This window comes from Bos javanicus, chromosome 2 (assembly GCF_032452875.1).
Source record: "Bos javanicus breed banteng chromosome 2, ARS-OSU_banteng_1.0, whole genome shotgun sequence".
Classification (NCBI taxonomy): Eukaryota; Metazoa; Chordata; class Mammalia; order Artiodactyla; family Bovidae; genus Bos; species Bos javanicus.
The window spans coordinates 36,176,126-36,200,944 of record NC_083869.1 but is presented as its reverse complement, the minus strand read 5'-3'; the positions used below and the strand labels follow the sequence as shown (position 1 = coordinate 36,200,944).

The 24,819-nt window shown below is 43.8% G+C and overlaps 1 protein-coding gene across 4 annotated transcripts in view; it reads right to left on the bottom strand.

The window, feature by feature from the left end:
- The window catches only part of ITGB6 (integrin subunit beta 6), a 149,752-nt gene extending 125,381 nt beyond the window's left edge, over positions 1-24,371 (bottom strand). For 2 of the 4 annotated variants that reach the window (XM_061396154.1, XM_061396164.1), the window contains exon 1: positions 24,046-24,371. The gene's annotated coding sequence lies outside the window, so the exon portion shown is untranslated. The remainder of the gene's footprint in view (positions 1-24,045) is intronic. The other 2 variants (XM_061396132.1, XM_061396143.1) reach the window with 1 other exon arrangement.
- Between the last annotated feature and the right edge of the window lie 448 nt (positions 24,372-24,819).

Below are 24,819 nucleotides of genomic sequence, written 5' to 3'. Positions count from 1 at the left end.
GAGCTGAAACACTCTCCCAGGTGTGTAAGTGAGTCTTCGAGCTTTTGCTCAAAGATGCCATACCTATACTGGCTGGCTCATGTCGCAGTGATGTGCTCTCAAAAGTTGTAGCACTTATTCTGCAAGGGCAGGCACTGACCATTTACCCAGAGTGAACTGAAATCCCCAAACAACCCAGTGGAGAAAAATAATCACTATGCTGAATAATCCTGTTATGTATGAGCAAGTATACATTCTAAACACCTGAGTCAGGCCCCAGGAGGGAGAAAGACTCCTTAATCTGCAGTTGACAAAGAAAGATTTCCACCTAGGGCATATTTTACATGCTTGTGCCCTCTTCCCAGTTCTGAAGTGGGAATGGCCCAACCCAATTAGTAGAAAAAATTCAGGTGTGCAATTTAGCATTCATTCAACACAGTATTTATTCTTCCTGGTCTCTCCTTTTGCAAATACATTTTATGGCATTAAGACTTAAACTGCTTGTTTGTGTTATTGATAACGGTTCCAAAACAAAGATCAGATCCTGAGTAATTTCAACCCTTCTTGCTTAAACCTGGGACTTTGCTGCTGCTGCTGCTGCTTCTAAGTCACGTCAGTCGTGTCCAATGCTGTGCAACCCCATAGATGTCAGCCCACCAGGCTTCCCCGTCCCTGGGATTCTCCAGGCAAGAACACTGGGATAGGTTGCCATTTCCTTCTCCAATGCATGAAAGTGAAGTCGCTCAGTCGTGTCTGACTCGTAGTGACCCTGTGGACTGCAGCCTACCAGGCTCCTCCGCCCATGGGATTTTCCAGGCAAGAGTACTGGAGTGGGTTGCTATTGCCTTCTCTGGGGACTTTCCTGGGTGAGGTGAAAAGACAGAGACTTTCCACATTTCCCAGCTTATCCTAACATTGCAGACATGGCCAGAGTTAACTTTTTGATAATTTATAGTGCCATGACTTGTAGGGTTTTTAAGTCTTAAGAGAAATTTCATTTCTACTGGGCTATTTGTTCCTATTAACAGTCTAATGAGATCAGAAGCACAAATTTACAGTCCACCTTTTAAAGATGAGGAAACGGAGTCCTAGGAAACTGACTCAATGACTCACCAAGATAAGGACAGGACTAGCTGTCTCCTGGTTCCCACGTAAGTTTCTTTCTATGAGAGCAGAAGCAGTAAGGACCTAAGACATCTTTAGCTTTCCTACCCGAGAAGAGCCATCACAATTAAGTACGTTATTATATTGCTTTGGACATTCTGCAGGCAAAATGTAGACCTTCATACTCATATTGATTCTATCCCCTGATCTAAGGCATGAAAATTATTTGTAATGTTGATTAATTAATGTAAAAATTGTTATCAATTTTTCATTGTTTTGAAGTGGATCATTTTTAAAGTCTTTTATTGGATTTGTTACAATACTGCTTCTGGTTTTTTAACTTTTTTGGTGTTTTATTGGCCACGACGCACCTGGGGTCTTATCTCACCAACAGGGATCAAACCTGCACTCTCTGTACTGGAAGGCAAAGTCTTAGCCACTGGACCACCAGGAGAGTCCCCTATAATATTAATTTAAAAAGCAAATCAAAGAAGCAAACAACAATAACAAAAGACTGCCAACGTATTGAATTTGCTACAGTTCTTGAAGAACATGGGACAATTTTGTTTTCTCTCTTTCTCTCTAGGAATTCAGATGAAAGTCCACATCTTTCCAAACAGGTGGTCGTGATAGGCTTTCTTCCTGTGGCCCTTTTTCTATTTCAGGGGGAAAAAAAGAGATGATTTTGCAAGGTCATATGCTCAATAAAGTGGGGGGAGAGGCATCAGCCATTAGAGAAGGCAGGGTAGATAAAGGTGTACCCAACCAGCAGAAGGGAAGGGGAAAGAGAAGACCGAGGACAAGTCGAGAGAAGGGACGAATAGGGTGAGCAGGGGCACTGGCTCAGGATGAGACATTAAATGTGAGGTCACCAAATTAAAACCCTGAGTTCAGCTTCCCTTGAGGAAGCCAAAGGCTTTTGTTTTGTTTTTTTTTTTTCAACATCTTTGAATGCTTTTCTTAAGTGTGGCCACCTAATATACGTAACAACACACTTTCTAACTCCATTTAAGTTTGTTCTGTTATCCAACAATATTCTTTTCTACAGTTTTTCATCTTGAATTTATGGTTTGTCAAATGCATTATTCTTTTTTAAAAAATTATTTATTTTTGGCTGCACAGGCCCAGTTACCCCACAGCCTGTGGGATCCTAGTTCCCCAACCAGGGATTGAACACGAGTCTCCTGCATTGGCAGGCAGATTTTTAACCATTGGACCACCACAGAAGTCCAGCATTATTCTTTAATGTGCTTTGTAGCCCAGCCCAGCCTGAGAAACTCTTTCCATGTTCCCCAGGGAACAGAAGACAGTGTATTCCAAGTTCCATCAGCTGAATTTAAAATGAGTCTTAAGAACACAACCTGTTTGTCAGTTGGAAGCTGTAAGTTCAGTGATTCTGTGGGAGTGAATTGCAGACTTAGGTTATGCATTTTAGAACTGCTTTAAGAAACTGCATTTTTAACCAAATTCACTCATCACTGCACCCCAGTGCCTAGCATGGTACTGCTACTGCTAAGTCATTTCAGTCGTGTCCGACTCTGTGCAACCCCGTAGATGGAAGCCCACCAGGCTCCCCCGTCTCTGGGATTCTCCAGGCAAGAACACTGGAGTGGGTTGCCATTTAGTACGGTACTGGCCACTGGGAATTTCTGGGGAAGTATTTTTCAAAAGAAGTCTCACATCCTTATGTGGACTAACGTACCCCACCCCTTGTTTAGCATAGATTTCATATTTTTAGCAAATCAGGGAATAAAATAATCATTTTCAGATCACCACATGACTTAAAATGAATGTGCTTTGCTGCTTTAAATAAATATATATTTACACACATATACATGTACACATATTTATATGTAACAAATCCTTTGTACTAAATTACTTAACTGGCCCTAGACCCTGTGACAGTTACTCATACAAGGAAAATATCCTTTGTCCACTCCATAAGTCTCTATGAAACCTCTATTACGCCAAACACCACTGCTGGCCTTGGGGACATGAAATAGGCAGAGGCCCCTGCTCTCATAAAGCTTATATCTAAATAAGAGGAAACAGACAATAACTGATATTGAGAAATTGAAATATAGAGTTCATTAGATAGTAAAAAGTGCAGAGAATAAAACAAAGCAGGAAGGGAGCTGGGAACTGTCAAGGAGGCAGAGTGGACATGAAAGCCCTCATTGAGAGGAGATGTTTGAGTGAAACCCGGAGGCAGTGAAGGCTCAGCCACGCAGATACCTGATGTGGAGCATCCAAGGCAGAAAGAATAGGTACATTTGTCTTATGTGGGGAGAGGGAAGAAGAGTTCATTCCAAACATCTGATAGTATCCTGCCATCAGGTAGAAATTACTCAGAAGTTTTTCTCATCTCTATGCAGATCACTTATCCAGAAAAAAACCATCCCTGCTGAATCCTAAAGATGGTCATCTGGGGACTTCCCTGGTGGTCCAGTGGTTAAGAATCTGCCTTCCAATGCAGGAGATGCAGGTTCGATCCCTGGTTGGGGAACTGTTAATGAGATCCCACATACCGTGGAGCGAGTAAGCCTGTGTGAGCTAGAGCCTGTATGCCACAGCAATGAGCCTGAGTGCCACCACTAAGACCTGCCACAGCCAACTAAATAAATCAACGTTAAAGAAAGATGGCCACCTCTTTGGCACGTGCGAAAGAGAGGTCTCTCTTGGCATGTCTCTGAAATATGCTTATTTCTTTCTGGAGCACAGCATACGCAGCTCCTTAGCCTAGAGGGGTAAGCAGAATAGACCAGATTTGCTTCTTCAACTCTGCTCCATTTCCACTCCCCTTACCCCAGCCTAAGCTCCCAGCCTCTCTCCTCTGGGTTATATGCCTGGTCCAGCCACCTCACTGATGTTGAACCCTGAGGGTCCTTCAGGGTCCCTGAGGAAGGCAAGGGAGGCAACACCCCGAGACAAAGCAGGCTGTAGCTCAGAACAAGTAGAATATAAAAGTAAGGGGGAACAAGAAGGCTATGTTAGCTACCATTTCATTCTTTCTCCTAATCCTGAAGTATATACTATACCTCACACACACTGTCCTTGACAGGAATGCCCCGCGTGCCCAGGAGGGCAGCACTCACTAATGGGGCCAGCAGGCAGGAAGACAGGGCTCTATGGGAAAAGCAGAGGATGAAGAGCTTCAGGGGCTTGGCAGGGGAACATGCTCCAGGCAGGGGCTGGAGAAAGGCCTTCAAGAGGATGTTCTTTGAGTTGAGTCTTTAAAAATGCTTATTATGTTAGATGGAAATGATTAGAGGGGTGTTTTGGGTATAAGAGGTCCCTTGAGCAAAAAGGAAACAATGTTGGTTAGAGCTGGGGACAGATGAACTGCAAACTTGGTTAGGGTGTATGGGGACAGGGCAGGGACAACCATGAGTCCAGACAAGACTGTGGAGAGGCCAAGAAGGCCATGCCTACGTGCGTCATTCTTTCATTCAACGAATCTTTATTGAGCACTGACTATGCACTAGGCATCATGCTAAGTGCTTAGGGATAGGACAGGGACAGAACAAAGCTCCTGCTCTCATAAAGCTTATAATCCTGGCATAGAGAAAAGCAGTAAACAAATAAATGTATTTCACACTATCAGGTAGCAATAGGTGCTATAAAGCAAAGTAAAGCAGGGCTGGGAAATAGAGACTGAACGGGGTGCTATTTTAGATGGGGGGGCCAGGGGTGACTAAAAAGAGAGAACACTTGAACAGAGACCTGACTCAGTTCCTGAATAAATTGAAGCAGTCAGCCAAGCAAACGAGCAGAGAAATTATGTTCCCAGCAGAGGGGACAGTCAGCGTGGAGGTCTGGGGTGGTATGTACGTAGAGGCAAGGGAAGGCTGGGGCTGTGGACTCCCACGTCCACTTCAGCCAGAGTGTCCCTTGACTTCAGACTGTAGTATGACATCTCTGGGTCAGATTGCTTCTTGCCCCTCAAATTGGAAAACCACTGACCTGACACAACAACTCACATGGTATTGCTCAGTTACCCTTTTGCTCCAAGACCTTCAATACCCCGACTGCCAGCAAAATAAGCCCCCAGATCCCATTACACCTCAGATAAAATGCAGGGTTCTTGCAGAGACCTATCTGGCCTCAGAGACGTCTTTCCCTCCTGTCCCCTCCCACAGCCCACTCCAGGACCCTCCATGTACATACCACCCCAGACCTCCACGCTGACTGTCCCCTCTGCTGGGAACATAATTTCTCTGCTCATTTGCTTGGCTGACCGCTTCATTTTACTCAGGAACTGAGTCAGGTCTCTGTTCAAGTGTTATCTCTTTTTAGTCACCCCTGGCCACCCCATCTAAAATAGCACCCCGTTCAGTCTCTATTTCCCAGCCCTGCTTTACTTTGCTTTATAGCACCTATTGCTACCTGATAGTGTGATATACACTTATTTGTTTACTGCTTTTCTCTATGCCAGGATTATAAGCTTTATGAGAGCAGGAGCTTTGTTCTGTCCCTGTCCTATCCCTAAGCACTTAGCATGATGCCTGGCGCATAGTCAGTGCTCAATAAAGATTTGTTGAATGAAAGAATGACGCACGTAGGCATGGCCTTCTTGGCCTCTCCACAGTCTTGTCTGGACTCATGGTTGTCCCTGCCCTGTCCCCATACACCTTAACCAAGTTTGCAGTTCATCTGTCCCCAGCTCTAACCAACATTGTTTCCTTTTTGCTCAAGGGACCTCTTATACCCAAAACACCCCTCTAATCATTTCCATCTAACATAATAAGCATTTTTAAAGACTCAACTCAAAGAACATCCTCTTGAAGGCCTTTCTCCAGCCCCTGCCTGGAGCATGTTCCCCTGCCAAGCCCCTGAAGCTCTTCATCCTCTGCTTTTCCCATAGAGCCCTGTCTTCCTGCCTGCTGGCCCCATTAGTGAGTGCTGCCCTCCTGGGCACGCGGGGCATTCCTGTCAAGGACAGTGTGTGTGAGGTATAGTATATACTTCAGGATTAGGAGAAAGAATGAAATGGTAGCTAACATAGCCTTCTTGTTCCCCCTTACTTTTATATTCTACTTGTTCTGAGCTACAGCCTGCTTTGTCTCGGGGGTGTCGCTAACTCCCAGCAATGTAACTTTCATCCTTCCCAGGCTAGTCCTGCTGTGTTCCTGCCAGCCTAGCTGTTCTTGACTCTTCAACTCTCTGCTATTCTTGCCAGCACTGTTCATATGCTCCTCTCTGCAATTCTGATAGCCAGAGAGGCTTAGTGACTTATTTTTTACCTGATTCTAGGCCAGCACTTCCCAGACCCGGGAGGGACTATAGAGGGAAAATGCTTCTGCCTGCAGTGTGTTCAGCATGTTAAATGTCCTGTGAAATCCTGCAGTAAAAATACCTGTTTAGCATCATTAAGCCAAAGAATCACATATTTCTTTGCTGAACCTTTCTTTCCCCACAAAGCACCTATTTATACTCTGAAAAATTAAATCCTGCAGTGCAGCATTTTATGATGTGACCCTGGATGCGTGCAAGAATATTTGTGAAATAAATTAAGGAATGAACTGCGATGGCATGGCAACTCACCCACATGCAGAAATGGAATAATCAACAGTAGCATAATAACAGGGCTTCCCAGGTGGCGCTAGGGAAGAACACACTGGCCAGTGCAGGACATGTAAGAGACACGGGTTCGATCCATGTGTTAGGAAGATCTCCTGGAGGAGGAAATGGCAACCCACTCCAGTATTCTTGCCTGGGAAATCCCATGGACGGAGGGCTACAGTCCATGGGGTTGCAAAGAGTCAGACACAACTGAAGCGAGTTAGTATAGGCATAGCATAATAGCATAGCATAATAACCATCACCATTTGTGTGTATACTCCTTCCATACCTGGCACTGCTCTAGGATTCACTTAATCCTCAGAAAAAGTCCTATGAGAAAAGCTTTCTTATCAACAGCCCCATTTCACAGGTAGGGGAACACACAGGTGGAGAGATCTATTGAATCCACACAGCCATGAAGCGGCAGACGAGGGCTTCGAGCCCAGGGTCCTGTTCCCAGGGTCACAAGGGCCTCTCTGTTGCTCACCTTTACACGAAATGTTTCTAAGAGTGAAATCAGCTCATTTTGCACTCACTGTGCACCAAGCACTTCATGTGCTTCATCTCATTAAAAGTTCTCAAGAAACTTTATGAAGCAGGAATTGATTGACATCTCAAATCATCTCCAATCGCCCAGTTAGGGAGCCATTCATTTCCCTGTTGCCTTCCCGTTTGTGAGGATGTTCAAAAATGGTACCAGGACCCGTGAGCGCTGTCCCGGCCACTTGTGGAGGCTTCCATATGGCTTACTCCTTTGCACCGATTCCTTCAGAAGCCTGGAGGGGCAAGGGCCCTCCTGGGAATGAGTTGTAAGCAGAGAAAACAGCCTTGTGTATTTGGAGAGACAAGGCGGCAGCATTTTGCCAAGGGTACACACACGCATCCAGGTAGCTTTCCTTTCCCTTTTCCTTTTTCTCACAAGCCTGTCAGGCCAGGAATAGAAGACAGAAAGTGTCTGTCAGACAGTATGAGGAAGAAGCATGGTAGCCAGAGCCTCAGCAGGAAAGAGGAAAGGATTTGGTGCCTGACCAGCCTGCAGGACCCCAGAAAGGGACCCCTTAACCTGGAGTCAAGTCTTCCTCAAGCTGCGCTAGGCCTCCTCCTCCAGCGCAAACAAGCAAAGTGGGCATCGTACCAGAATGTGGGATCAGAAGCAGTGAGCACCCTGTTTCTCTCTCAAAATGATAGTTAATGGTGACAGAGTCCAGGCTGATCAAGCCAAGGCTGAGTGGAGGGTATCTCTGGGCCTGTGTGCCCTCAGCACTGAGGCCACTGGAGGCCAGAGGAGTCTGAGTGGCCTGTCTATAGCCAGAGCCATGTCAGGAGTGTGACTCACCCACCACTTGCATCCCTGGGATGAAGCCAGGAGAGAGAGTGGAGTGGGGACACCCAGTCTGCCCCTCACCCTTCTAGGCTTCACTCTGGACTGATGTGGTGCCATCAAAATTAGCAGCATCCTTTTCAGCTAAGGAAGTGTTAAATTTCTTGAGAGTCTTAGATGAATAACTATGCTGGGAAGATAGAAGAAGCACTTGCAAACAAGAGTCAGATGATTGTGGGAACCTAGAAAATTCTCCCACAAGTTGCCAGGCAGGTAGCTCTGCCAGCTTCAGGAAAAGCCAGGAGGATTAAGTTTTCTTCAGGGAGAGATCTGGGTTCGCAGAGGCCTCTCTGGTAAATTGGGCAAGACCGCAAGGCAGCAGCTCCCTGAGATAAAGGAAACCGCAACAGCTTGAGGCTGGAGCTCCCAAGAGGAAGCCCAGATAGTCCCAGGGCCACGAGAAAGGTTGTGTCTTGCAGAACTCCAAGGACGACCTTTCAGTCCTCTTCATCGTGCAGTGCTTAGTCGCTCAGTTGTGTCTGACCCTTTGCGACCCCATGGACTGTAGCCCACCAGCTTCCTCTGTCCATGGGGATTCTCCAGGCAAGAATAGTGGAGTGGGTTGCCATGCTCTCCTCTAGGGGCTCTTTCCAACCCAGGGATCGAACCCAGGTCTACGGCATTGCAGGCAAATTCTTTACCGCCTGAGCCACCAGGGGCACCCATAGCTTCATCGTAGAGATGTATATTGATGAAGACCATTTTATGGCAGACAGCAGTCAAGTGTCTTGAGGAAGGTGACATTTTTTTCTCATCTATAAACAATGCTATGTGGACTTACCAGTACTGCCTGAACCCTGAACTGCTCACAGGGGCAGGGACTCCTAATCTGAGGTTTGCCTTCACTTCTTGCTACTACCCTCTAGGAAGAGGAAGGAAAATGTGCCATTTTCTCTCTGCAGAGAAAGCCCTGGGGCTGGCAGGGTGTATACCTGGTCAGGGCAGGACCTGGCTTCACAAAATGCTATCATAGACCTTCTCTTTGGAACTTCTGGCTGGTGATCACACTGCCTTCTCCTACATCTTCCCACTGAGATTTACAAACATCAGCATTTTCTCGTCAAGTTCATTGAAATGGTGCCACTCTTGGAGAAACTGCAAAGAGCCAAGGCTCTTCCTGCTCTGTGCCCTGCCCCCACCACCTAGCTGCTTCTCTGGGCCAAAGGTGTGATGACAGAGCCTGAAGCCAGCCCTTCTGGAAGCTTCTGGGCTGATGAGAGTTCCTCAGGGCTCCTGGAGAGGAAGTGAGGTCATGGTGAGGTCATCCTATCCATACCAGGAAAGGAAATTGTTGGCAATTGGTGTCTGCGAGAAGGAAAGTTTTTCCAGCCTCAAGATTGTATGTGACAAGAAAATCCACCCTGAACATCTCTCCATCTCCCAAGCTTGTTGTCTTTTCTTTTTTTCCTTTTTGGCCCTGGGTGCCTGGGAAAACACGTTTTGTTCCTTCTTGGCTTTGTGCCAGTCCAGGCTGGCCTTGCCCCAGGCCATGGCGGTGGCAGGTGATTCACTGTCTGAGTCTAGTTCCTGCAGATTCTAGACTGGCTGTGTTTCTTTAGGAAACCGGGCCTTGCCTTAAAGGAAGCCATTCTTTGAGATTTAGGGCTAGGACTGAGCACAACCCCTGGTGTGTGGCAGGCACTCAAAAACTATTTGTTGAATGACCCAAATTAAAAAGCAGACAAATAAATAAGTAGATAGAAGAATCAGTAGATAGATAAATGGTGTATTTTACATAAATTTTTGTATATTATGCATATCAGTCAGGGTTCTCTGGAGAAACAACAGAAGATTTTATTTATTTATATAAAGGTATTCATTTTAAGGAATTGACTCACACAGCTGTTGTTGTTCAGTCGCTCAGTTGTGTCCAACTCTTTGTGACCCCATAGACTGCAGCATAGCAGGCTTCTCTGTCCTTTACTAGCTACTGGAGTTTGCTCAAACTCATGTCCATTGAGTTAATGATGTCATTCAACCATCTCATCCTTTCTTGCCCTCTTCTCCTCCTGCCCTCAGTCCTTTCTGGCATCAGGGTCTTTTCCAATGAGTCAGCTCTTCCCGTCAAGTGGTCAATGTATTGGAGCTTCAGCTTCAGCATCATCCTTCCAATGAATAGTCAGGGTTGATTTCCTTTAAGATTGGTTTGATCTCCTTGCAGTCCAAGGGTCTCTCAAGAGTCTTCTCCAGCACCACACAGTTGTGGAGGCTGTCAAATCCACATGCATCGGGCAGGCTGGCAGCCTGGAAACTCAGGCAGAGCTGGATGCTTGAGTCAGTTTTTCTTCTCCAGAAAATCTCAGTTTTACTCTTAAGACTGGCTGGTCAGGCCTATCCACACTATTGGAAGTAATTTCTTTTATTTAAAATCAACTGGTTGTTTTCCAAATACATGGGGTTTTTTAAGTATCTTTGATATTAATTTCTCATTTTGAAACTAATTTCTCATTTAAATGCTTTCTTCTCTGCAATAGCTCTTTGTCTTTCCTCAGTTTTCTAACTTTATTGAGGCTTTCAATGGCTAAGTCAAAGATCTCTCTTAGTAAATGTCATACTGCACTTGAAAATATGTGGGTTATTTTCAAATATCTTTTGATATTGATTTCTAACGTAATTACACAGTGGTAAGAGAACAGACTCTGTATGATTTCAATTTCTTTAGGTCATGACAATTTTGTACCTCGTTTTATGTCCTTGGATATGTTCCAGTAGTCAAGGCTATGGTTTTCCAGCGGTCATGGCTATGGTTTTCCAGCGGTCATGTATGGATGTGAGAGTTGGACTGTGAAGAAAGCTGAATGCCAAAGAATTGATGCTTTTGAACTGTGGTGTTGGAGAAGACTCTTGAGAGTCCCTTGGACTGCAAGAAGATCCAACCAGTCCATCCTAAAGGAGACCAGTCCTAGGTGTTCATTGGAAGGACTGATGCTAAACCTGAAACTCCAATACTGTGGCCACCTGATGCGAAGAGTTGACTCATTGGAAAAGACCCTGATGCTGGGAGGGATTGGGGGCAGGAGGAGAAGGGGACAAGAGAGGATGAGATGGCTGGATGGCATCACCGATTCGATGGACGTGAGTCTGAGTGAACTCCGAGAGTTGGTGATGGACAGGGAGGCCTGGCGTGCTGCGATTCATGGGGTGGCAAAGAGTCGGACACAACTGAGTGACTGAACTGAACTGAACTGATGTTCCAGTGTCTCCTAGTTTATAGTTTATGAGAACTTGAATAGAATTTGTATCCTGCTGTTGTGTGAAAATTGTATATATCTTAATTATGTTGAATTAGTTCACAGTGCTTTTCAGGTCTACTATATCCTTCTACTTCTCTGTATATTCATTCCATTAATTTTTGAGAGCTTGATATTGAAACACCAACTAAAAATCTTATCTACTTAAAAATAATTGTAATATATAGCAGAACTATATGTAACTTTTTTCTGTATTTTCCAAGTCTCCCGTAAATGTGTTATCATGTGTGTGTTAGTAGCTCAGTCACGTCCAACTCTTTGCAATCCCATAGACTGTAGCCCACCATGAGTACTTTCATAATTGAAAAAATAAAAAAGAAAGAGAATAAAAAAGTCAACTGGTTGTAAAGGATAATCCCACCTACCAAATATCTTCATAGAAATACTTTGATTAGTGTCTAATTAAACCACTGGGTACTGTAGTGTAGCAAGTTGATCTACAAAACTATCCTGTGTCAAGTTATGTACATTGAAACAAACAACCACAGCCACCACCAAAAAACCTGCCAACAAACAAACAAATACTGTATAATAAAAGCCCAGTAAAACAGGGTTGGCCTGAAACCTGTATCCCATGTCCAGCTAGGAGGTGGCAGCACCAAGATGCTTAAAACACAGTCATTGCCCTAAGGAGGTAACTCTCTAGTGGGGGAGCCAGTCGAGTAGCCAAATAATTACAATGGAGTGTAATAAATGCTGTAATCAAGATGTGGACAAAACTTGCTACTGCTATTTAAAGTTGGGTAACCTCTAAGTGTTCAGAATAACCTTGGTAACCTGAGAGAGGGTCTGATGTCAGCCAGGCTAATATTATAACCTTAACTGTTCTGCAGAGAGAGTTTCAAATACCTTAAATAAATGGACTGTGAAACAGCCAAAGGATCTTAATGCCAGTAAATGTCAAACCACCCAAGGCAAACTGGGTATTTGGGGAAAGGCCTGCCAGACAGCCACTCTCATCTTGCCACTCATGGCACTTCCTGAATGCCAATCAGACACTCAAGGCTCTGTGCAGTTTGAGATCTGAAGTCCTCTGGATAAACCTCCCCCAAGAAATTGATGCCTGAAAGGGCAGATTAGAGATGAGGCTCTGCCTTCTGCCTTACTGAGGGAACAGGAGGCCCTGGGCTAACTTTAGCTGCATTTCTATTTCTGGAACAGCAGTACTGTGTCCTATTTCCCCTCCCCCCAGGGCATGGCAACCCACTCCAGTATTCTTACCTGGAGAATCCCATGGACAGAGGAGCCTGGAGGGCTACAGTCCATAGGGTTGCAAAGAGTCAGACACAACTGAAGCGACTTAGCATTCATGCACACACTTCTACATAGCTTGAATTTCATATGAAGGATGTATATTACTTTTGTAAATAAAAAATTAAGAACAAATCAAGTTGTTTTTTTAAAAAGAGAACTCAACTCTGGAACAACAATGGTAACAACAGCAACAACCCAAGTGCACCAACTGACCTTGATGCAAATTGCTCTCAACCCACCCCTCCAACATGTCCTTTGTAGGGACCGGTTGAAGGTAACTTCGATCTTATGTTTCTGGATGTGGATTTAAAAGTACTACCTCTCCAGGATAATCCATTTAGAACAGCCTCCTGTGGTCCCTGTGTCAGGAAGTCACATGACCCCATCTAAACCTGAGGGGTGGAGGATGGTAGTGGCCAACAGAGGGTTTATTTACCCACCCAGATTGAGGTTAGGACTGACACGCAGTTTAATTATCATGCAGAGCTGCAGCTGGAGGCAGCTGGAATGAGTTGGCATCTGCTTTTGCAGAGCACAATTTCTGCAAATAATTAACCACCAGAACTCTTGATTCTCTCTAATTAATGAAGAGGAAGCCTAGAATCTTCAAAGTCCACGAATGTCATGCTGCCATTGTGTCAGGATTGATCTCCTTTGTTCTAAACCGAAGAGCATGCCTCTCCTGCCTCTCCTAATTCTTTATAAATTGAATTTTTCTATTACTAGTTGTGACAGCTAAGTAACATGACTTCAGAAATTCACCCGCAGTTCATGCCGGTATTAGAAGCCTGAATAATAATAATTTTTTAAAAAGAGCTATAATGGAACAAGCTTTCTGTCTCTGACCCAGAATTAATCATCGTGAAGAGACACCTCCTGAAAAGAGGGTTGTTAATTAGCTCTAATGGATCTCGCTAGGTGGAGTTGGAATTATTGAGAAGTTGGCAAACAGAAGGGGAAGAGAAGATTCCTCCCTTTCTTTGTCCATCTCCACGTGATGCTGGGATGGAAGAGGCCAAGACTATGCTTCCTGGGCGTGGGCACTCATGATAGAGGATGTGGGAAAGTTCTGTTCAGTAGGGGATGCTGTTGTGTGTCAGTATGGAAATCCACCAACTTGGAACATCTTTGAGGAAAACAAGTAAAAGTGTACAAGGCCCTATCCCTGTGGCCTTAACTAAGCATTTAATGAAGACACCACGCAGCAGCCAGAGTGGGATCTTATCAAAACCCAAGGCAGGCGGTGTTATACCCCTGCTCCAAAAAGCTTGTATATGAGCCTATAGAGTTCCACTTGGGCTTCCCTGGTGGCTCCAATGGTAAAGAGTCCATCTGCCAATGCGGGAGACCCAGGTTCGATCCCTGGGTTGGGAAAATCCCTTGGAGAAGGAAATACTTCTCCAAGGCAACCCCCCCCCCCCGCCCCCCAGTATTCTTGCCTGGGAAATCCCATGAACAGAGGAGCCCAGCAGGCTAGTCCATGAGATCACAAAGAGCTGGACACGAGTGACTAACACACATAGAGCTCCACTTATCTGTCCATTGTTTCCTCTGTGACCTCGTTTCCTCTATTTTATTTCACACCCACTCCGTTCCAGACATAGCAGCTTCTTTAATGTTCCACCAACATTCTAGCTCCTACCTCAGGATCTTTGCACTGGCTGCTCTGTGTAGAGTCCTGTTTTCCAGATAATCCACTTGGCTACATTCTTCTTTTCCTTTAGGTCTCTGTTAAAAGTTTACCCTCTTATTAATGTCAACATTGACTGCCCCATGTGGAATAGGATCCCAACAATCCCCATTCCTCTTATCCTACTATATTTTTTCCTCACCTCCTAACATACTATATCATTTCCTTATTTATTGTGTTGTTACATGTTTGCCTCCTCTCCAGCATTTATTATTTGTAGACTTTTTGCTAACGGCCATTCTGATCAATGTGAGGTAATACCTCACTGTAGTTTTGATTTGCATTTCTCTAGTCAAGGCTATGGTTTTTCCAGTGGTCATGTATGGATGCGAGAGTTGGACTGTGAAGAAGGCTGATTGCCAAAGAATTGATGCTTTTGAACTGTGGTGTTGGAGAAGACTCTTGAGAGTCCCTTGGACTGCAAGGAGATCCAACCAGTCCATTCTGAAGGAGATCAGCCCTGGGATTTCCTTGGAAGGAATGATGCTAAAGCTGAAACTCCAGTACTTTGGCCACCTCATGCAAAGAGTTGACTCATTGGAAAAGACCCTGATGCTGGGAGGGATTGCGGGCAGGAGGAGAAGAGGACGACAGAGGATGAGATGGCTGGATGGCATCACTGACTCAATGGACATGAGTCTGAGTGAACTCTGGGAGTTGGTGATGGACAGGGAGGCCTGGTGTGCTGCGATTCATGGGGTCTCGAAGAGTCGGACATGACTGAGCGACTGAACTGAACTGAACTGAACTGAATCATTAGCAATGTTGAGAATCTTTTCACCTGCCTATTGGCCACCTGTATGTCTACAAATAATAAATGCTAGAGAGGGTGAAGAGAAAAAACTTACAATCCTACACTGTTGGTAACAATATGGGAAACAATATGGCAGTTACTTAAGAAAGTGAAAATAGAGCTACCAGCTCTATTTTCATCCAGCAATCCCACTCTCAGGCATATATCCAGAAAAAATAAAAATTCTAATTTGAAAAGACACATGCACCTTAATATTCATACCAACACTATTTATAATAGCCAAGACATGGAAACAACCTAAATGTCCATCAGAAGATGAATGGATAAAGAAGACATGGTATAAATATACAGTGGAATATTTATTGTTTTTTAGTCATTAAGTCATGTCCAACTCTTTGTGACCCCATGACCACCAGGCTCCACGGTCCATGAGATTTCCCAGGCAAGAATAGTGGAGTGGGTTGCCATTTCCTTCTCGAGGGGATCTTCCCGACACAGGGATTGAACCCATGTCTCCTGTGTCTCCTGCACTGGCAGGCAGATTCTTTACTACTGAGCCACCTGGGAAGCCCCCACAATGGGATATTACTCATCCATAAAAAAGAATAAAATAATGCCATTTCCAGCAATGTGGATGGACCTAGAGATTATCACACTAAATGAAGTTAGACAGAGAAAGACATCTATCCTATGATATCAGTTATATGTGGAATCTGACTTAGAAAACAAACTTATGATTACCAAAAGGGAAAGGTAGGGGGTGAAGGATTAATTTAGGGTAAGCTCTAATACTTTGGCCACTTGATACAAAGAGCTGACTCATTGGAAAAGACCCTGATGCTAGGAAAGGAGGAGAAGGGGATGACAGAGGATGAAATGGTTAGATGGCATCACTGACTCAACGGACATGAGTTTGAGCAAGTTCTAGAAGATGATGAAGGACAGGGAAGCCTGGCATGCTGCAGTCCATGGGGTTGCAAAGAGTTGGACACAAATGAGCAACTGAACAACAACAATGGGATTGAGAGATAGACATTACTGTATATAAAGTAGATAAACAATAAGAATTTATAGCACAAGGAACTATATTCAATATCTTGTAATATCTTGTATATTTTGTAATAATAAAAGAATCTGAAAAGGAATATATGTATGTATACATACACATATATAGGCTTCCCAGTGGCTCAGTGGTAAAGAATCCTCCTGCCAATGCAAAAGACACAGGTTTGGTCCCTGGATTGGCAAGATGCCCTGGAGAAGGAAATGGCAACCCACTCCAGTATTCTTGCCTGGGAAATTTCATGGACAGAGGAGCCTGGCAGGCCACAGTCCATGGGGTTGCAAAGACTCAGACGTTACTTAGTGACTAAAGAACAACAATATACATATGTATATATGTGTGTGTGTGTGTGTGTGTGTGTGTGTGTGTATAAATATATATATGTACATATCACTTCGCTATATACCTGAAACTAATACAATATTGTAAACAACTATAATTTTTTAAAAAATGCCTTCTATACCTCTCACTAGAATATAAGCTCCACAAGAACAGGGATTCTTGTCTGTTTGTTCTCCAGTGTATTCCTAGCACCTGGAAGTATGTGGAGTTCAATAAATATTTGCAGAGTGAATGAACCCATCATCCCACTTTGGAGCATTTGCTGGTATGTGTGAAGGCTGCATGTGCTCATTCAAAGTGATTGCTCAAGCAGCTTATAAAGACCAGGGTATGAGAAGTTCCTTTTTCCTTCTTCAGTGTCTGAATGAAGTGCTATTGTTTGCTTCCTTTGGCTGCCAAATGTTAATAAAACAGTAGGCTCAGAGTTAAGTATTACTTGAGGTGTTCTTACTTTCTCAGTGGTTTCTATAAAAAGCTAGAGAGGGTCTGACCAAGAATGATGCTTTTCTGGGAGGGGGCTGTGTTTTGTCTCCAGGGGTCTCAGTTTTCCTTTTATCTCCACAGAGAGTGGGGGTCTTTAGAGATCCAGTGCAGCAGGGGAGATATGTGTTTTGTGTAATTCAGTAGTGACCCGACTGAGGGGGAGCACTTGTAGGCACCCAAGGAAGAGGCAAATCTGCTGAGGATACAGGGCCCCGGCCAGAACAAGAGGTTTAGGCGGAGAGTTGCAATGGAGCCCAAATCTATGGATTGTAGCTCTTTGTATGGATTGTGTCCAAGTCCCCTCCTCACTCATGCTCCCCAACCATGGGGCCGTCATAGATATCCCTGCATTAAATTCTTTCCAGTAAGGAATGCCTGCTGAGTCCTGTGTGTGTCTGTGACTTGCCAGGCGGGGTAGGTAAACCTGGCAGGAGTTGTAGTCTACATGGATGAGGGTCCCCGGAATTGGATAAATCTGATCTTTTATGCTCTACTTAATTTGTGTCTCATATCAATCTTTCCTTAGCTCAGAGGGACTGACTTCAGAGAGAAACATGTCTGCATTCAGTTAACAAACCAGCTGCTGCCAGGCTGAGTTCTGGGTCATGAAATATAGACTCCAGTCTTGATTCTGCAGCTGCTATTGGAGCAATTTGAGCCATTCATCTCCCTGCACTACAGTTTCTAACTCCACTTTCTTAATACTTAAAAAAAAAAAAAAAGAATCTAGGCTTGCTGGTGGCTCAGTGGCAAAGAATCTACCTGCCAATGCAGGAGATGTGGGTTCAATTCTTAGTTCGGGAAGATCCCACATGTGGAGCAACTAAGCCCGTGTACCACAACTACTGCGCCTGTGCTCTAGAACCTGGGAGCTACAACCACGGAAGCCCCAGTGTCCTAGATCCCACAGCAAGAGAAGCCACTGCCGTGAGAAGCCCATGCACTGCAACTAGAGAGAGGCCCCACCCGCTGCAACTGCAGAAAAGCCCACGCAGCAGGGAAGGCCCAGCACGACCAAAACAATAAATACAATTATTTAAAAAAAATGCTTTCTCAATTCTCAGAGTCATTCCTTGAATAACTCTGTCTCTTAATTTTAGATATAAAGAAGGAAAGGCCCAGAGAGGTCAAGGTACTTGCCTATAATCACACTGTATTCATAAGTAAGACCAAAAAACTTAAAAATCAAATTACCATACAATTCAGCAATCCCATTTCTGGACATTTATCCAAAGGAAAAGAAAACTGCACATAAAAAAGATATTTGCACGTCCGTGTTCACTTGAGCATTATCCACAATAGCTAGTATGTGGAAACAACCCAAGTGTCTATCAATAGATAAACAGACAAAGAAGATGTGTTCCATGTAAACACTATAATATTATTCAGCCATGAGAAAGGAAGAACCCCTGCCACTGGCCACACCATGGATGGACCTTGAGGGTATTATGCTAAGTGAAATAAGCTAGACAGAAAGACAAGTCTGCAAGGTATCTCTTATCTATGGAATCGTAAAAAAACAAAACAAAACAAAAACAACTCATAGAAACAGAGAGTAGAAATGTGTCTGCCAGGGGACTTTGGGTGGAGGAGGAGGAAAATAGCTAGAGTCTGGAGAGAGAGGGCCAGGACCTGAAGTCTCCCTACAAATTCAGTTTCTGTTCATAATGCCCTTCAGATCACAAAAACACCCACCCTGTTGTCCTCTTGGAGCTGTGAATAAAACTTGTTCTTATGACTAAAAAGGGACTGCAGCAATGCAAAATGGATTATTATTGAAGTGGCCTCCCAAATTTAGAGGATGGCTCAGAGGTCAGAACTGAGAACCTGAACTAAGTCACGTGGGGGTAAAAGCATGAATTGTTGTGTTTTATTAGATATTCTATATTCAGATTCCAAGCCCGACATTTAGAGCATCCCTTCAAAGCCAAGTTTGGCACAGTGCTCTGATTCTAAATAGCAAAACTGACCTTCCCTCTTAGACTTGTATTCTAAATTATTCTGAAGATTCCTCTCCCTAGACTGCTCACAACAACCAACCTGAAGCAGCCTCCAGGACACTCTGGCTGATTTACAACTGCAATCTTGCTAAAAGGAATGGGAAAAAGCCAAGATGAGTTTCTGTTAGACAGAATTACTGGTATGAAATACTAACATCGCTACAACGTGGCGTAGAACTGACTGGCTGACTGCATGGCTGCCCTCCCTTCCTTATTTCACTGAAATAGGTCATTTGTTATAAAAGGGAAGGAGCCTTGTTCCTCGTTCCCCCCACCCGCAAAGGATGATGGGAGAAGACTGCTTTCAGCGCTCCTCAGTGTGTGCCTGCATGTGGCTCCCCAAAGCCAGCACTGGGCCAGCAAGCCTATTCTTACTAAGTGCCCACGTCAGTGGCTTGTCTTTGACGAGCCTGCTATGTGCAGAGTCCTGCTGTTTCCTGCCTTCAGTGAAAGAATAAAGACTGGGCAGGCCGCAGGCAGTGAGCTCCAGCTGTCCCCTGCTTAAAATACAACGATGAGATAGGAATTGGCCATCAGGGTTTAACAAAAAATTCTCTAAATGAGGAAGGGGGGTACCTTTCCTTCACATTTATTTTTTGTGTAGAAACCTGACCCATCCTGTCAATTAGTCGATCAAATATTTGCTGGCAGCACTCACCAGTCCCCATCTTTTACAAAGGGCGGGGTGCAACAAGAAGTAAAACCCTACAAGCCAAAGACTTAGCTTGGAAGAGTGGAAAATTCAAATGAAAACAGATCCAGGTGGGCAACATGAAAGAATGAATGAACAAAGCTGCATAGTAATAGCATCTTAAGATAAAAATATATGACTATTTTCCTTGTGTATTTAATACACAAAAATATTCTCTCTTCCACAAAGTCAGAGCCTTGTTGGTCTGTCTTCAATTTTCACATTTTTGATTGAGACAGGGGTATCTTTCTCAACCGTTCTGTAAGACAGTGGTAGTGGTTTAGTCCCTAAGTCATGTCTGACTCTTGTGACCCCGTGGACTGTAGCCTGCCAGGCTCCTCTGACCATGGGATTTCCCAGGCAAAAATACTGGAGTGGGTTGCCATTTCCTTCCCCAGGCCATCTTCCCAACTCAGGGATTGAACCCATGTCACCTGCATTGCAGGCATATTCCTTACCACTGAGCCACCAGGAAGGCCCTCTAAGATGACTATAGGGTAAATGCCAATTTGCATGCTAAAAGGCAGTGTCAGGACTGTGTTCAGTTGGAGCTTGTGGGTTATCACACGGGAGCAGCTGCTTACTAAGGGCTTTGTTGCCTTATTGCTGAGTGAAAATGGGAGCCCAGGATATATCTTTAAATTCTTCTCAAGTGTTGTTCTTCCCTATGCCTGTCATGGAGTATGTTGCCATTTCTCTCCCCTGGATTTCTTTAGACTTGTCTTGTCCTTTCATTTCCCTCAAGCAGATGGGAGTCTCCCCAGTGAAGACTGAGCATTTTCCCTGTCTGCTCACAGGGATGGTCTGAGTTCTCTGCACTAGAGAAACTGCTAGATAATATTAATAAATGTTTGTTGTTTTAAGCCCCTCACTTTGGTATGATTTGCTGTGTGGCAAGAGATAATCAATACATATTGATTCTGTGATTGGATATCACTGTTAACCAGCTTCACTTTATTCACACAAGGAGTAAGCATGTGCTTTCTATGTATAGCAAAACCTCCAATTGACACAAAATATAGGTATGACAGAGGCCTTGGTGGTACTTCTAGAAGCCTCCTTATGATCAGCATTGGTTTTGTACACAGCATCCTTAGATATGGTCCTTTAACCAATTCATAACCCACTTCCCTGTAAGAGAAAGGCTTGGCAAGAAGACTTGAATGATGCCATGATGAACTGCAAGACTTCCACAAGCCCAGAGGGATGGCAGGTAGGAGCATATTCAATGCAGACAGACAGAGTCCTGTATAAAGGTCAGACTCAAGGGACAATGGAGAGATGGTTGGACTGTGGGCTTTTGGAGGGAATGATTATGTTTGTCTTGTTCACTGTCTCCACCCCTGGTCTGGCAAATAATGTCTGGTAACACAAAAATCAATAATGTAAGTTTCCTACATTAAAAGCCTCATAGTCTAACTGGAGAGCCCAAAGTGTGTGTGTGTGTGTGTGTGTGTGTGTGTGTGTGTAGTGATACAAGAAGAAAGAGTAAACAATGGCCTGCAGAGAATCAAGGGACTAACTACATATGTTTGTGTGTGTGAGCTGTGCAAGGATTGAAGAGTGTCAGGGGAAGCTCCATCCAAAAGGTGATGGTCAAACTGAATCGTAATGGGAGAAAACTAGAAATTCACTAGGTAGATAAGATCACTAGGCAGCTCTGGAGACATGAAATAGCATGGTGCGCTTAGGGGAGAGTAAGTAATTAATTTGGTCAAAGCATAGATTATATTTATGTGATGAAAGCAAAGATGGAAAGACAGCATAAAGGGAATGATAAGGGATGAGCTGGAAAAGTAGGCAAGACTCTCTGGATCTTGAAGGATGCTGGTGTAGAGGGGTCAAAATTTATCTCATAGGTGATGGAGAAACATGGAAGGATTTTAAACAGAAGAGGTATACATTCTGATTTATAATTTTGAAAGATAGCTTATGGAGAATATTGGTGATTGGAGGCAGGAAGGTTGACTGGGAGGCTACTGCAGAAGTCTAAGCAAACGTGGGTAAACTGTGATGACAGGAAGCACGGAAGGGGAGAGGATCAACAACAGATCTTTGGGAATATGAATGGGCTAGGCCTGCAAGTGATGGGAGGTGGTGGATGACTATAGACATGAAAGAGGCGAAATTAGTCTGAAGTTTCTCGCTCAGGCACTTGGTTGAAATAATTTTATATGTAGTAGAGCTATATATGTTTCCCCCATGGCTCAGTGGTAAAGAATCTGCCTGCAGTGCAAGAGACATGGGAGACGTTTGATCCCTGGGTCAGGAAGATTCCCCTGGAGGAGGAAATGGCAACCCGCTCCAGTATCCTTCATGGTAAATAAATTCCGTGCACAGAGCAGCCCAGTAGGCTACAGTCCATGGGGTCATAAAGACACACAACTGAGGGACTGGGCACAGCACAGCAGCAGAGCTGTATGTGTGATGAGCTTTGTGCTGTGTAAGCAAAAGATCAGTGTTAATAGTACGATTAGATGTATCTATCAAGCTGCTACACAGGACTCAAAAGAGGGTGTGAAGAAGAGAAGAGATCAGATAACGGTGGAGAATAGTTAAGTATGAAGCTGGATGCTGGTGGCATGAAGGACAGTCCAGGGTCTTCTAGTGGGAAGGCCAACCAAAAATAGCTCTCTGGGCTGTTCTGGCTGAACTGGCGGGCCACATGCTCTGGCGAGCTGTGGGTGCCATCCCTGTGAAGAGGGTGGATCCCCAGATGACCCTGGCCTATAGTTAGCTCACACAATCAGCTGTGGCTGGCTTCCAAAGTAGCAGCGACAGCAGCTGACAGGTTTGGAAATATATTTTCTTCTCTGTCAAGAAAAAGTGCTCATAAGGAATACATTTCCCAAATGGCTACTCTTTCTGGTTTGACCTAAGGGGTTCTATGGCGGAAAATACGCCCATGGTTTCTGTAAAGCCATTTAAAAAATTAATCACTTCTCTCTTGAGTCAAAAATACCCTGAACCTCTTGAGTAACTTAGGAGAATTCATTGTAAGTTCTATCCCTGGAAAATAGGTCAAAGAAATGCTTGCTGGCATGCTTTAGTTCTTACTGAACACCTCCCTGCTCTGCATAGCCCAATAAACGTAAATTAGAATATAAGAATTCTAAGGAAAGGAATCTAAGCTTAATAGAGTAGAAGTCAATGTCCTCTTTTGGGATCTGAAGTTGGATTACAAGAATCTAGCTTTGAGACTCTCAGCTGAAAAAGTTTTGGCAATCACTTAAAGTTCATGTCAAAACATCTGGTGGTAAGTTTGCTTTAGAGTATGCTAACTGGGGATAATATTTCAAGACTGCAATAATGTTTTTTGTTTGTAAATTGAGCTTTAGTTTCTGTACTTCATCCAGGAAACACTAGAGGGTGTACATCAGATAGAGGAAAACAGCTGCCCTGAGAATGAACAGGAATGAAGAGGAGAGATGGCTTGGGAAGGAAGGTATTTCTACACTTCACTGAGGCACAGAATTTTACTTCGGTAGACACTAATCTTTATGCTATCAAAAAGCGACTTGATGTTTGAAACCCAGACTCGAGAACTTTAATGATGATCTGCTGACCCTGTTCAGAATCCAAAACTGTAAGGAACCACCATTACTCTCTGACCAGAATGTATATTCTGTTCATTTTGGACATCTTGAAAGCCAATATGATACAGCTCTACCTGTGAGTCTTTAATTTTAGAGGAAACGCTATTTGGATTTTCACAGATACTGGCTTTTTTTTACAGCACTGATACTCATATCCCCAAGTGCTTGAAGTGAATAGTAACGATACAAAAGTGAATAGTAATGACACCAGGCATTTTCAGGCACTTGTGGGAATAAAACGTGCTCTTTGAAGATATGCTAGATTGGAGGCTTTCCCCTCTTCATTTCATCCATAGTTTTCATGAATTAACTCTACATGTAAACACCATTCTACAATGCTGAAACACTGGAGTTAAGCGGCCACCACAACGCGGTGCACGTGTCAGTAAGAACTGCTATTTCTCTTGCTTAAATGTCCAGTTCCATAGTTGCTTTGTACCTCTTGCAGATGCCAGAAGAGCTAGTGAGGGCTAGAGTCAAATCACCTATTTTAAAAACAATGTTAACAACTAATTACTCTAATCGGAAACAAATATCTTAAGCTTCTGAAGAGACAAATCAACTGAATGTTATAATATTTTAATGAATGATGAACTGATAATTCTATGAAATCTCGTCCTTAAACCATAGCAGACTCCTGAAGCACAACTGTTGAAAAGCGTGTGTGAATTCCAATATAAGAAACTTCACAATAAAGCATGCTAAGTTAAGAAGGACCTGCCCTTTAACAAACCATGGGGTCAGCCTTACCTGGACGTTAATATCAGGAGAATAGAAATAACATTATGAACTTTCGAAGGCAGCGTCTGCTCGAAACGATCAAGTTCACTGACAGAGACAGTTTAGCTCCGGAATTTGGGGTTGGCTTTTGTTAGTCATGCATTATCCTACTTACCTCTGAGGACAGACCTTTAAATTTCAGAAAGTGTTGAGATGCATTACTGTACCCGTAATCAAAAGTCTTTGGCAGAAATATCATTTATCCTTGTGGTAATGAACAGATTTATAACATTCTGGTGTCACCATTCCTGAAAAAGCACTTTGGTTTGAATGCTTCTTCCACAAACATAGTGAATCGTTCACGAAGGCACATGGGTGTAGAACGCTACGGAGAGATATTGCTGGTGAGTGACAGAACGTCTGGTTGATTTACAGGAAACCCCAAGTGCGCGTATGAATAGGTTAGGTTTAGATTGACGAGCAAATGTGTAACCAGACTTCTGGCTGACAAATGGCAGAGCTATGCCAGCACATTAGCCTCTCTGGAGAGAGACCAAAAGTAAGGCAGGAGGATCAAGTTCATTCCATAAAGGATATTCAAACCTCATGGATGGCAGCGTGGCTGAGATATTAAGCACATATAGATTTTAATGCCCCAAAATAGAACCGGGCAAATTTAGAGTTGAACTGGCATCCAAGCTGAAGACCAAACTCCTATCAAATTTCCCTGTATTGACTCACAGACATAGAGACCAGACTTGTGGTTGCTAAGGGGGTAGGCAGATGGAGGAGGAGAGGATTGGAAGTTTGGGGTTAGCAGATACAATCTATTATATATGGAATAGATAAACAATAAGGTTCTACTATATAGCACAGGGAGCTATATTCAATATCCTGTAATAAACCATAATGGAAAATGGAAAAGAATATATAAACCACTTTTCTGTAC